General features: G+C 41.7%; 1 pseudogene; it reads left to right on the top strand.

Annotated features, from left to right (window-relative positions):
- Positions 1-6,522: 6,522 nt before the first annotated feature.
- Positions 6,523-8,027, top strand: LOC126075316 (quinone oxidoreductase-like; annotated as a pseudogene).
- Positions 8,028-8,855: the final 828 nt, after the last annotated feature.

The raw sequence follows: 8,855 nt of genomic DNA, 5'->3' as shown, positions 1-8,855 counted from the left end.
GGAGGTAAGTGGGTGTGGGAATGAAGAGAAAGAGGAGAGAGAAACAGAATCCAAAAAAAAAGTGCTGAGGGAGCCTGCTGTTGGAGTGGTACATACCCAAGGAAGCCATATGCCAGTGGCTTTCTAGCAGGGCGGTGTGGCACAGCCTGTCAGGAAGGGACAGATACAGCACACACAGCTGGTGGGCAGGCAAAGAATGTAGAGAAAGACAAGAAACCGAGAAGAAAAAAAGATGTCAGGTGGCTGGAAGGAAGGAAGGTAGAGACCAGAAACTGAGGGGGAAAAAAAAGCCCCACAGGAGCCCATCAGAAGCAGTCCCCAGCTGAATGGTGTTGCACAGCCTGTCGAGAAGGGTCGGAGATGGCACACAGCACCAGGTGTTCAGGAAAAAAAGAAAGGAAGGGTGGTAGAAAGAGACAACAAACAGAAAAAAGAAAAAAAAAAAGCCCCAAGGGAGCCCACTGGCATGGTGGCACGGACCAAGGAAGGGGCTCCCTAGCCAAGCATGGCTGTACAGCCCATTGAGAGGGAGCAGAAATGGCACACGGTGCCAGGAGTCCACAAGAAAGGAGAGGAAGGTAGGCAGAGAGAGACAAGAAACTGAGAAAAGAAGGAAAAAAAATGCCCTGAGGGAGTCCACTGGCATGGTGGCACAGACCAAGGAAGGGCCTCCCCAGTAGAGTACCACTGTACAGCTCATTTAGAAGGAGTAGAGATGGCACACTGCACCAGGTATTCAGAAGAAAAGAAAGCAAGGATGGTAGAAAGAGACAAGAAACCAATAAAAGGAAAAAGACAGAAGAAAAAAAAAAAAGCTTCAAGGGAGCCCACTGACTTGGCGTCGTGGACGAGGGAAGTGGCTCCCTAGCTGAGCAGCAGTTTATAGCCCATCTAGAAGGAGGAGAGATGGCACAGCACCAGGTATTTGGGAGAAAGGAAGAGAAGAAAGGTAGAGAGAGCCAAGAAACCAAGAAATGAAGAAGAAAAAAAAAATGCCCACAGGGAGCCCATCAGCGTGGTGGTGTGGACCAGGGAAGTGCACATCCTGTCAAGAAGGAACAGAGATGGCACATGGTGCCAGGTATTCAGGAGAAAAGAAAAGAAGGAAGGTAGAGAGAGAAGAAAGTGAGAAACTAAGAAAAAGAAAAAAAAAATGCCCCCAGGAAGCCCACCAGCTTGGTGACGTGGTCCAGGCAAGTGGCACAGCCTATCAAGAAGAAGCAGAGACAGCACACATCAGGTGTCCAAGAGAAAGGAAAGGAAGGAGATGAGAAATAGAGAAGAAAACAAAAGAAGCTAAAAAAAAAAAAAAAGGCCACAACAGCAAAAAAAAAATGGCACTGAAGGAGCCAGCTGGTTGGGGCGGGGTCAATCCAAGTGGCAAGGAGCCAGTGCCTTCCTGGTGAAGCAACCCTGGCCCACCGGAAAGCAATGGAGGCCTGGCAGGCGGAAGAATGGTGGAGGGTGAGAAAGCATGTATGGCTGATTACCAGGTGCTCTGTCTCTTGCTGGGCGGTCCATGAAGCTGCCTTCCCATACTTCCTGTCTACCATTCTTGGTGGTTAATTGGGTCCTAGATGGCAAATCCGTGGCTCTTTAGCTGAAAGGAGACCTGGCTCTCTGTTCTCTGTCAGTTTCTTATTCCATTTGGTGCTTGCTTGAGTTCTTTATCCCTTCATTTGATGCTTAGGGTTCCAGAATTGACATTTGTCTCTGTTTTACTTAGTTTTTTGGGTCTTTGCTGTGGAGGGATGATGTAGTGCTTCTGTGTATAGTGCCGTGTTGGCTCCACCCTCGGCGTTGTTTGATTTCTTGACTGCTGCTCCCACGGGTGTTGACTGTGGATCCAAGTAAAATGAAATCCTTGACAACTTCAATATTTTCACCATTTATCATGATGTTGCTTATTGGTCCACTTGTGAAGATTTTTGTTTTTTTTATGTTGAGATGTAATCCATTCTGAAGGCTGTGGTCTTCTATCTTCACCAGTATGTGCTTCAAGTCCTCTTCACTTTCAGCAAGCAAGGTTGTGTCATTTGTATATTGCAGGTTCTTAGTGAGCCTTCCTTCAACCCTGATGCCACGTTCTTCTTCACACAGTCAAACTTCTCAGATTATTTGCTCAGCATACAGACTGAGTAAGTTTGGTGAAAGGATACAACCCTAACACGCAGCTTTCCTGATTTAAAACCACACAGTATCCCTTGTTTTGTTCAAATGACTGTCTCTTTGTCTATGTACAGGTTCCTCATGAGCACAATTAAGTGTTCTGGAATTCCCATTCTTTGTAATGTTATCCATAATTTGTTATGATTCACACAGCCGAATGCCTTTGCATAGTCAATAAACATAGGTAAACATCTTTCTGGTATTCTACTTTGAGCCAAGATCTATCTGACATTAGCAATGATATGGGATAGTGAATTAAAATAATGCACTAGAGTGCCTTCACTGAGAAGAGAAGGAAGTTAAGTTCAAGCTGAGGGAAAAACAGAGGATTTAACGGACTGGTGGCTAGAAGGAAAAATAGAGAAACAACGAGAACACTGGAAAAACTAAAAAGTATTTTCAGAAACCAGAGTAAAAGAATATATGATTTCAGAGGTGAAAAAAATTGGATTACGCCAACAATCCAGCCTCTCCCTGCATTTTAAATCCCTAGAAATAACAGAACAGATATAAAATGTGTAGACATATCATTTAACAAGTTCAACCCAATTGTTGTAATTGATGAGCTAACATCATATGTCTGTGTCTTTCAAAACTTATTAAATGAAGGAAGTAGTTCTACTGCCTTGAGATCAGGTTACCGTGACTCTTCCGCTCTCTCTTAAGAAACAATTTTATGCTCACTTTATGGTTCCTGGGTGTTGTAAATAGTTTGCACCTGTCTATTAACCTAAGGGTTGGCAGTTCGAACCCACCCAGAGGCACCACAGAAGAAATGTCTGGCAGCTTGCTTATGTAAATATTACAGCCAAGAAAACCTTATGGTAACACATGTGGTCACCATGAGTCAAAACTGACTCAACAGCAACCAGTTTGGTTTTTGGTGTATTCACTTTAAGTCAAAAACAGTCTCAATATAGAAATCAGTGTGAACAGTTCTTGGTCAGAATTATAACACTAAAATTGATTTAGAATTCAATCCTTTCCTCTCCTACAGTTACGGCCAGTTTCTGGCAGGCCTCCTGACACCTGGAAGAGGAAGTGTGATTAATTTCTATTCTTTCATTGTTTCTCCTCCTCAAGCTTCATAATCATAGCCTCTGGTCCCTCGAGGGTTGAGGCATGGGGCACAAGGAGAGAAGAAAGGAAATGGGAACACAGAAAATTCTCACTTGAGTAGTACTGTTATAAGATGACATCATGCTCTGTAGGCCTTGCGTGTCTTGAAAGCTGAGTCTCTCACATGCGTGTTTTCAGATTCTTGGGTTGCAATTCTCTAAATGCATGTACTGTGATGAATTCATTTTCCTCAGTGGTTACTGCTGCTTCATTTTAGATTCTTTTTTTCTGGCAGTCTGTCCACACAGACCCTCTTTTGGGAAAGGAGGGTGGCGTCCCCTTGTCCTTAGGCAGAAGCCTAATCTGCAGCAGCACTTTTAAAATAATCCCTGGCTGATATTCCTCCCAAAGGTTCCACATCTCATCCCTGATAGTCACGCACCTTTGGCCTACTCCTCAATATAGAAGCAAATCTCTTCTCTATCTCCACCCTGACTTCTCAGGCCAATGGCAACAGGCTTTCATCTTTTGATTCCCCAGGCCTATGTCCAATACCAGACCAATGTGCAGGGAACACATGTCAAACTCTCCAAGTGGACCCTTGAAATCTCTCCTATCTAGTCTTGAGGTGAAGGAGGTAAAGAAGGGTTGCAGGAGAGGAGTGGATTATGACAGTAGCTCTCTCCAAAGAAATCCCTCCACAGATTTTCTCCCTCCTCTACCTTCTTAAATCATTTATATCTTTTTTACGGGTAAGTTTTCTAACAGATTCTCAGCTTCCTGCTTTGAAAACCGGTATATTAGGGTGTCACTTCACTTTGGAATCTGATATCTACAGTCTTATAGTCCTGTTCAGAGCTTTGAATTTAACAACCAGTTACACTGTAAATAAATTTGTAACCACTACCAAAAATCAGCTCCTGTCAATTCTCGCTCAAGGCGACCCCATGTGTGTCAGAGTAGAACTGTGCTCTATAGGGTTTTCGATAGCTGATTTTTTGGAAGTAGATCACCAGGTCTTTCTTCTGAGGTACCTCTGAGTAGACTTAAATAACAAAACTTTGGGTTAGCAGGCAAGCACATTAACCATTTACAACAACCAGGGACTCCAAATTCATAACAGTTCTGCAAAACAAGTAAAGATGCTCTTGGCAGACCAGAAATTATGAGGCATCTGTGAAAGAAGGGCTCAGTTTGAAGGTGGAATCAAAGCCCAAAACAAAGAAAGAAGACTATGAAAAATACGGGGGTTGCTTTAAAGGTTCTCAAGGTTCAGAAGGACTGTGTAAGGAAAGCAAGAAGGAGCCCAGTGGAAGTAAGGAGCCATCCTCACTTCTAAGGAGCATTCTGACAGTGCTTCTTTCAAGACGTATTTGTTTGTTCTTCTGGCAGTCCATGGTATATTCAGTATTCTTTGCCAATACCATAATTCAAATGCATCAATTCTTCTTTAGTCTTCCTTATTCATTGTCTAGCTTTTGTATACATACAAGGCGATTGAAAATGCCATGGATTGGGTCAGGCGTACCTTAGTCCTCAAGGTGACATACTTGCTTTTTAACACTTTTAAAAGAGGTCTTTTGTAGCATATTTTGCCAATGCAATATGTAGTATGATTTTTTTAATACTACTTTAGATGAAGATTGACAGAGCAAACTAGTTTTCCATTAATTAATACACATATTGTTTTGTGACACTGGTTGCTAACCCCACAACATTTCAACACTCTCCCCTTCTCGACCTTGGATTCCCCATCAGCAGCTTTTCTGTCCCCTCCTGCCTTCTTGTCCTTGCCCCTGAGTTGGTGTGCCGATTTAGTTTCATTTTGTTTCACAGGCCTGTCTAATCTTTGGCTGAAGTGCGAACCTCAGAAGTGGCTTCATTACTGAGCTAAAAGGGTGTACGGGGGCCATACTCCTGGGGTTTCTCCAGTTTCTGTCAGGCCAGTTGTAGCTTGATTTCTTGATTACTGCTTCCATGGGCATTGACTGTGGATCCAACTAAAATGAAATCCTTGACAACTTCACCATTTATCATGATGTTGTTTATTGGTCAAATTATGAGGATTTTTGTTTTCTTTATGTTGAGGTGTAATTCATACTGAAGGCTGTAGTCTTTGGTCATTAGGGAATTTCAAATTAAAACAACAGCAAGATACCACTCCAACTCATAACGACCCCTTTGGACAGAATAGAACTGCCCCATAGGGTTTCCAAGGAGCACCTGGTATATTCAAACTGCCGACCTTTTAGTTAGCAGGCCATAGCTCTTAACCACTATGCCACCAGGGTTTCTATACACCCATTACAATGGCTAAAATCTAAAACAAAAATGAGATACCACTATATGCCTATTTAAAATGGCTAAAATCTAAAACACTGACAACATCAAATGCTGATAAGGATGTGGAGCAACAGGAACTCTCATTCATTGCTGGTAGAAATGCGAAGTGGTACAGACACTTTGGCAAGACAATCCTGCAATTTCTTACACAGTTAAACTTAGTCTTACTGTACAATCCAGTAATCATGTTCCTAGGTATTTACTCAAATGAATTGAAAACTTATGTCCACACAAAGACCTGTACATGCATGTTTTTAGCAGTTCTATTAATAATTGCCAGAAATTGGAAGCAATCAAGATATTCTTCAATACGTAAAAGGACAAACTGTGTTACATCCATGCAATGGAGTATTAACCAGAAAAAAAAAAAAAAAAGACCTATCAAGCTATGAAAAGAAGTGTAGGAACTTATATGCATGCTACAAGTAAAAGAAGCCCTGTCTTAAAAGCCTGCATACTTCTGATTCCATTTCCAACTATTATGACATTCTGGAAAAGCAAACTCATACAGACACTAAAAAAATCAATGCCTGCCAGGGATTTAGAGGAGGGAAGGGCAAGGTAGGGGACAAATAGGTGGAGCACCAGGGATTTTTAGGGCAATGAAACTGTTCTGTATGACACTGTAATATTGGATACATGACATCACCCATTTGTCAAAACCCATAGAAATATACAATACAAAGAGTAAACACTAATATAAAATATGGGCTTTAATTAATAATGATGTTATTAATATTGATTCATCAATTACATCAGATGTACCACACTCAGTGCAAGATTTTAATGATAGGGGAAACTGTGTAGAGGGGAGAAGGGGTATATGGAAAGTCTCTGTACTTTTGGTGCAATTTTTTCTATAAACCTAAAACTGCACTAAAAAATTAAGTATTTTTATAGGACTCTTCAAAGATTTTGGTTCTCCATTCTAAAGTCAGTATCTAGATTGCCATGGCAACTGGACAGAAGTTGATGAGAGCTTGTCTTAGTCATCTAGTGCTGCCATAACAGGAATACCACAAATGGATGGCTTTAACAAAGAGAAATTTATTCTCTCACAGTCTCGTAGATTATAAGTCCAAATTCAGGGCGTCATCCCCAGGGAAAGGCTTTCTCTGTCGGCTCTGGAAGAAGGTCCTTGTCTTCAATCTTCCCTGGTTGAGAAGCTTCTCAGGTGCAGGTACTCCTTGTTCAAAGGATGCGCTCTGCTCCTGTTGCTGCTTTCTTGGTGGTATGAGGTCCCCCACTCTCTGCTTGCTTCCCTTTCCTTTTATCTCTTGAGAGATAAAAGGTGGTGCAGGCCACACACCAGGGAAACTCCCTTTACCTTGGATCAGGGAGGTGACCTGAGTAAGCACGGTGTTACAATCCCACCCTAATCCTCTCAACATAAAATTACAATCACAAAATGGAGGACAACCACACAATACATGACCTAAGTAAGTTGATACACACATTTTAGGGGAGGCATAATTCAATCCATGACAGAGCTATGGGAGGTTTTTAATTTGGTGGGCCAGAAGTGTTAAGGCTCCAGTTGGATATTGTACAAAACAACTAATTCCAAAAGACCGTCAGGTTCTAATCAAAATCGATGCAGGTGGTGTAAACCCAGTGGAGACATATATTCACTCTTGTACTTATAGTAGACTACCAATCTTGTGCTATACTCCTGGCCCAGATGTGGCTGGGGTAATAGAAGCTGTTGGAGATAATGTATCTGCTTTCAAGAAAGGTGACAGTTTTTACTACTAGCACTGTCTCTGGGGACCATGCAGAGTATGTTGTTGCAGCGGATCACATGATTTACTCACTGCCAGAAAGAATGGACTTTAAACAAGGAGCTGCTATTGGTGTCTCTTACTTTACTGCTTATCTAGTTCTGCTCCGCAGTGCTCCTGTGAGAGCTGGAGAAATTGTTCTGGTTCCTGGGGCTGGCGGAAGAGTTGGACTAGCAACATGCCAAATTGCTAGAACTTATGGCTTAAAGGTTTTGGGTACAGCTGGTACAGAGAAAAGTCAAAACATCATTTTGCAAAATAGAGCCCATGAAGCATTTAATTGCAAAGACGTTAGTTATACTGATGAAATTAAGAAGTCTGTTCATGATAAAGGAATTGATATGATTATTGAAATGCTAGCTAAGGTAAACTTTAGTAATGATCTGAAGCTTTTGTCATGTGGAGGGCGAGTAATAATTGTTGGCAGCAGAGGTTCTATTGAGATGAACCCGTGGGAAACCATGGCAAAGGAAGCCTAGAATAATTGGAGTTGCTCACTTTTCATCATCCTTGGGGGAATTTCAGCAGTTTGCAGCAGCCCTTCAAGCTGGGATGGAAATCGGTTGGTTGAAACCTGTAATATACTCTCAGTATCCATTGGAGAAAGTAGCACAAGCTCATGAAAATATCATTTATGGCAGCAGGGCTGCTGGAAAAATTATCTTTCCCTTATGATGATTAATTCTTTCCAGTATTCACTGTATGATTAGAGCTCTCCCCACCCCCAGCTTTACTTATACTATCTTTGTTTTAATTAGTATTCATTTGACTCAGCAGTCTCTTATATTAAAAAGCAAGATTTTTCTTTAGAGATCATGGGCTCTGGAGTAAAATTTCTTTTTATAGCAAACACCTCCAGCCAAGAAGTCATCATAGTTGGAAACAGAATGTTAGTGGCTGGTTGGCATTTGAGTGTGTTCCAGAAATTCTGAACTGATATTTGATGATTAATTCCATACCTTTGACTAAAACATGCTAATTCAAAATTAGAATTTCCATGCCTACTTATCCTTAAAAGCGTTCTTTAGTCTCTGATTAACCTGGGATTATGTTGGACTCTGAAGATTTTCTGGACTGAAAAAGACTCCTTTTCCAAAGTAATCTTATCTGGATCTACAAGTCTCTTGGAAGGGCAAGAATGAACAACAGCCAGAGAAATTTATTAGTTTTCCCAATATTTCCCAAAATAGTAGATGTCATGCTGGTTTCTCTAGAGAAGCAAAACAAGTAAAGCACATAAATATACATAGAGATTTATATCAAGGAAATGGCTTACACAGTTGTAGAGGTTGAAATGTCCCAAGTCTGTGAGTCAGGATAGAGGCTTCTGATTCATGTAGCTACAGGGGTTGGCAAACCCAAGATCGGCAGGTCAGAGAGCAGAGCTTTTGCTCACAGGCTGCAAAGATCAATGAATCCCAAGATCAGCAGGCAAAACTGCAGGTAAGCTGCTAGCTCAAGTCCCAAGAACCAGAGGTCAGATGAACAGCAGCCAGCTTCAGG

The sequence above is a fragment of the Elephas maximus genome, chromosome 4, assembly GCF_024166365.1.
Source record: "Elephas maximus indicus isolate mEleMax1 chromosome 4, mEleMax1 primary haplotype, whole genome shotgun sequence".
In the NCBI taxonomy this organism is placed as follows: Eukaryota; Metazoa; Chordata; class Mammalia; order Proboscidea; family Elephantidae; genus Elephas; species Elephas maximus.
Note: the sequence above shows the minus strand (reverse complement) of the source record. Positions and strands in the feature narration are given on the sequence as shown.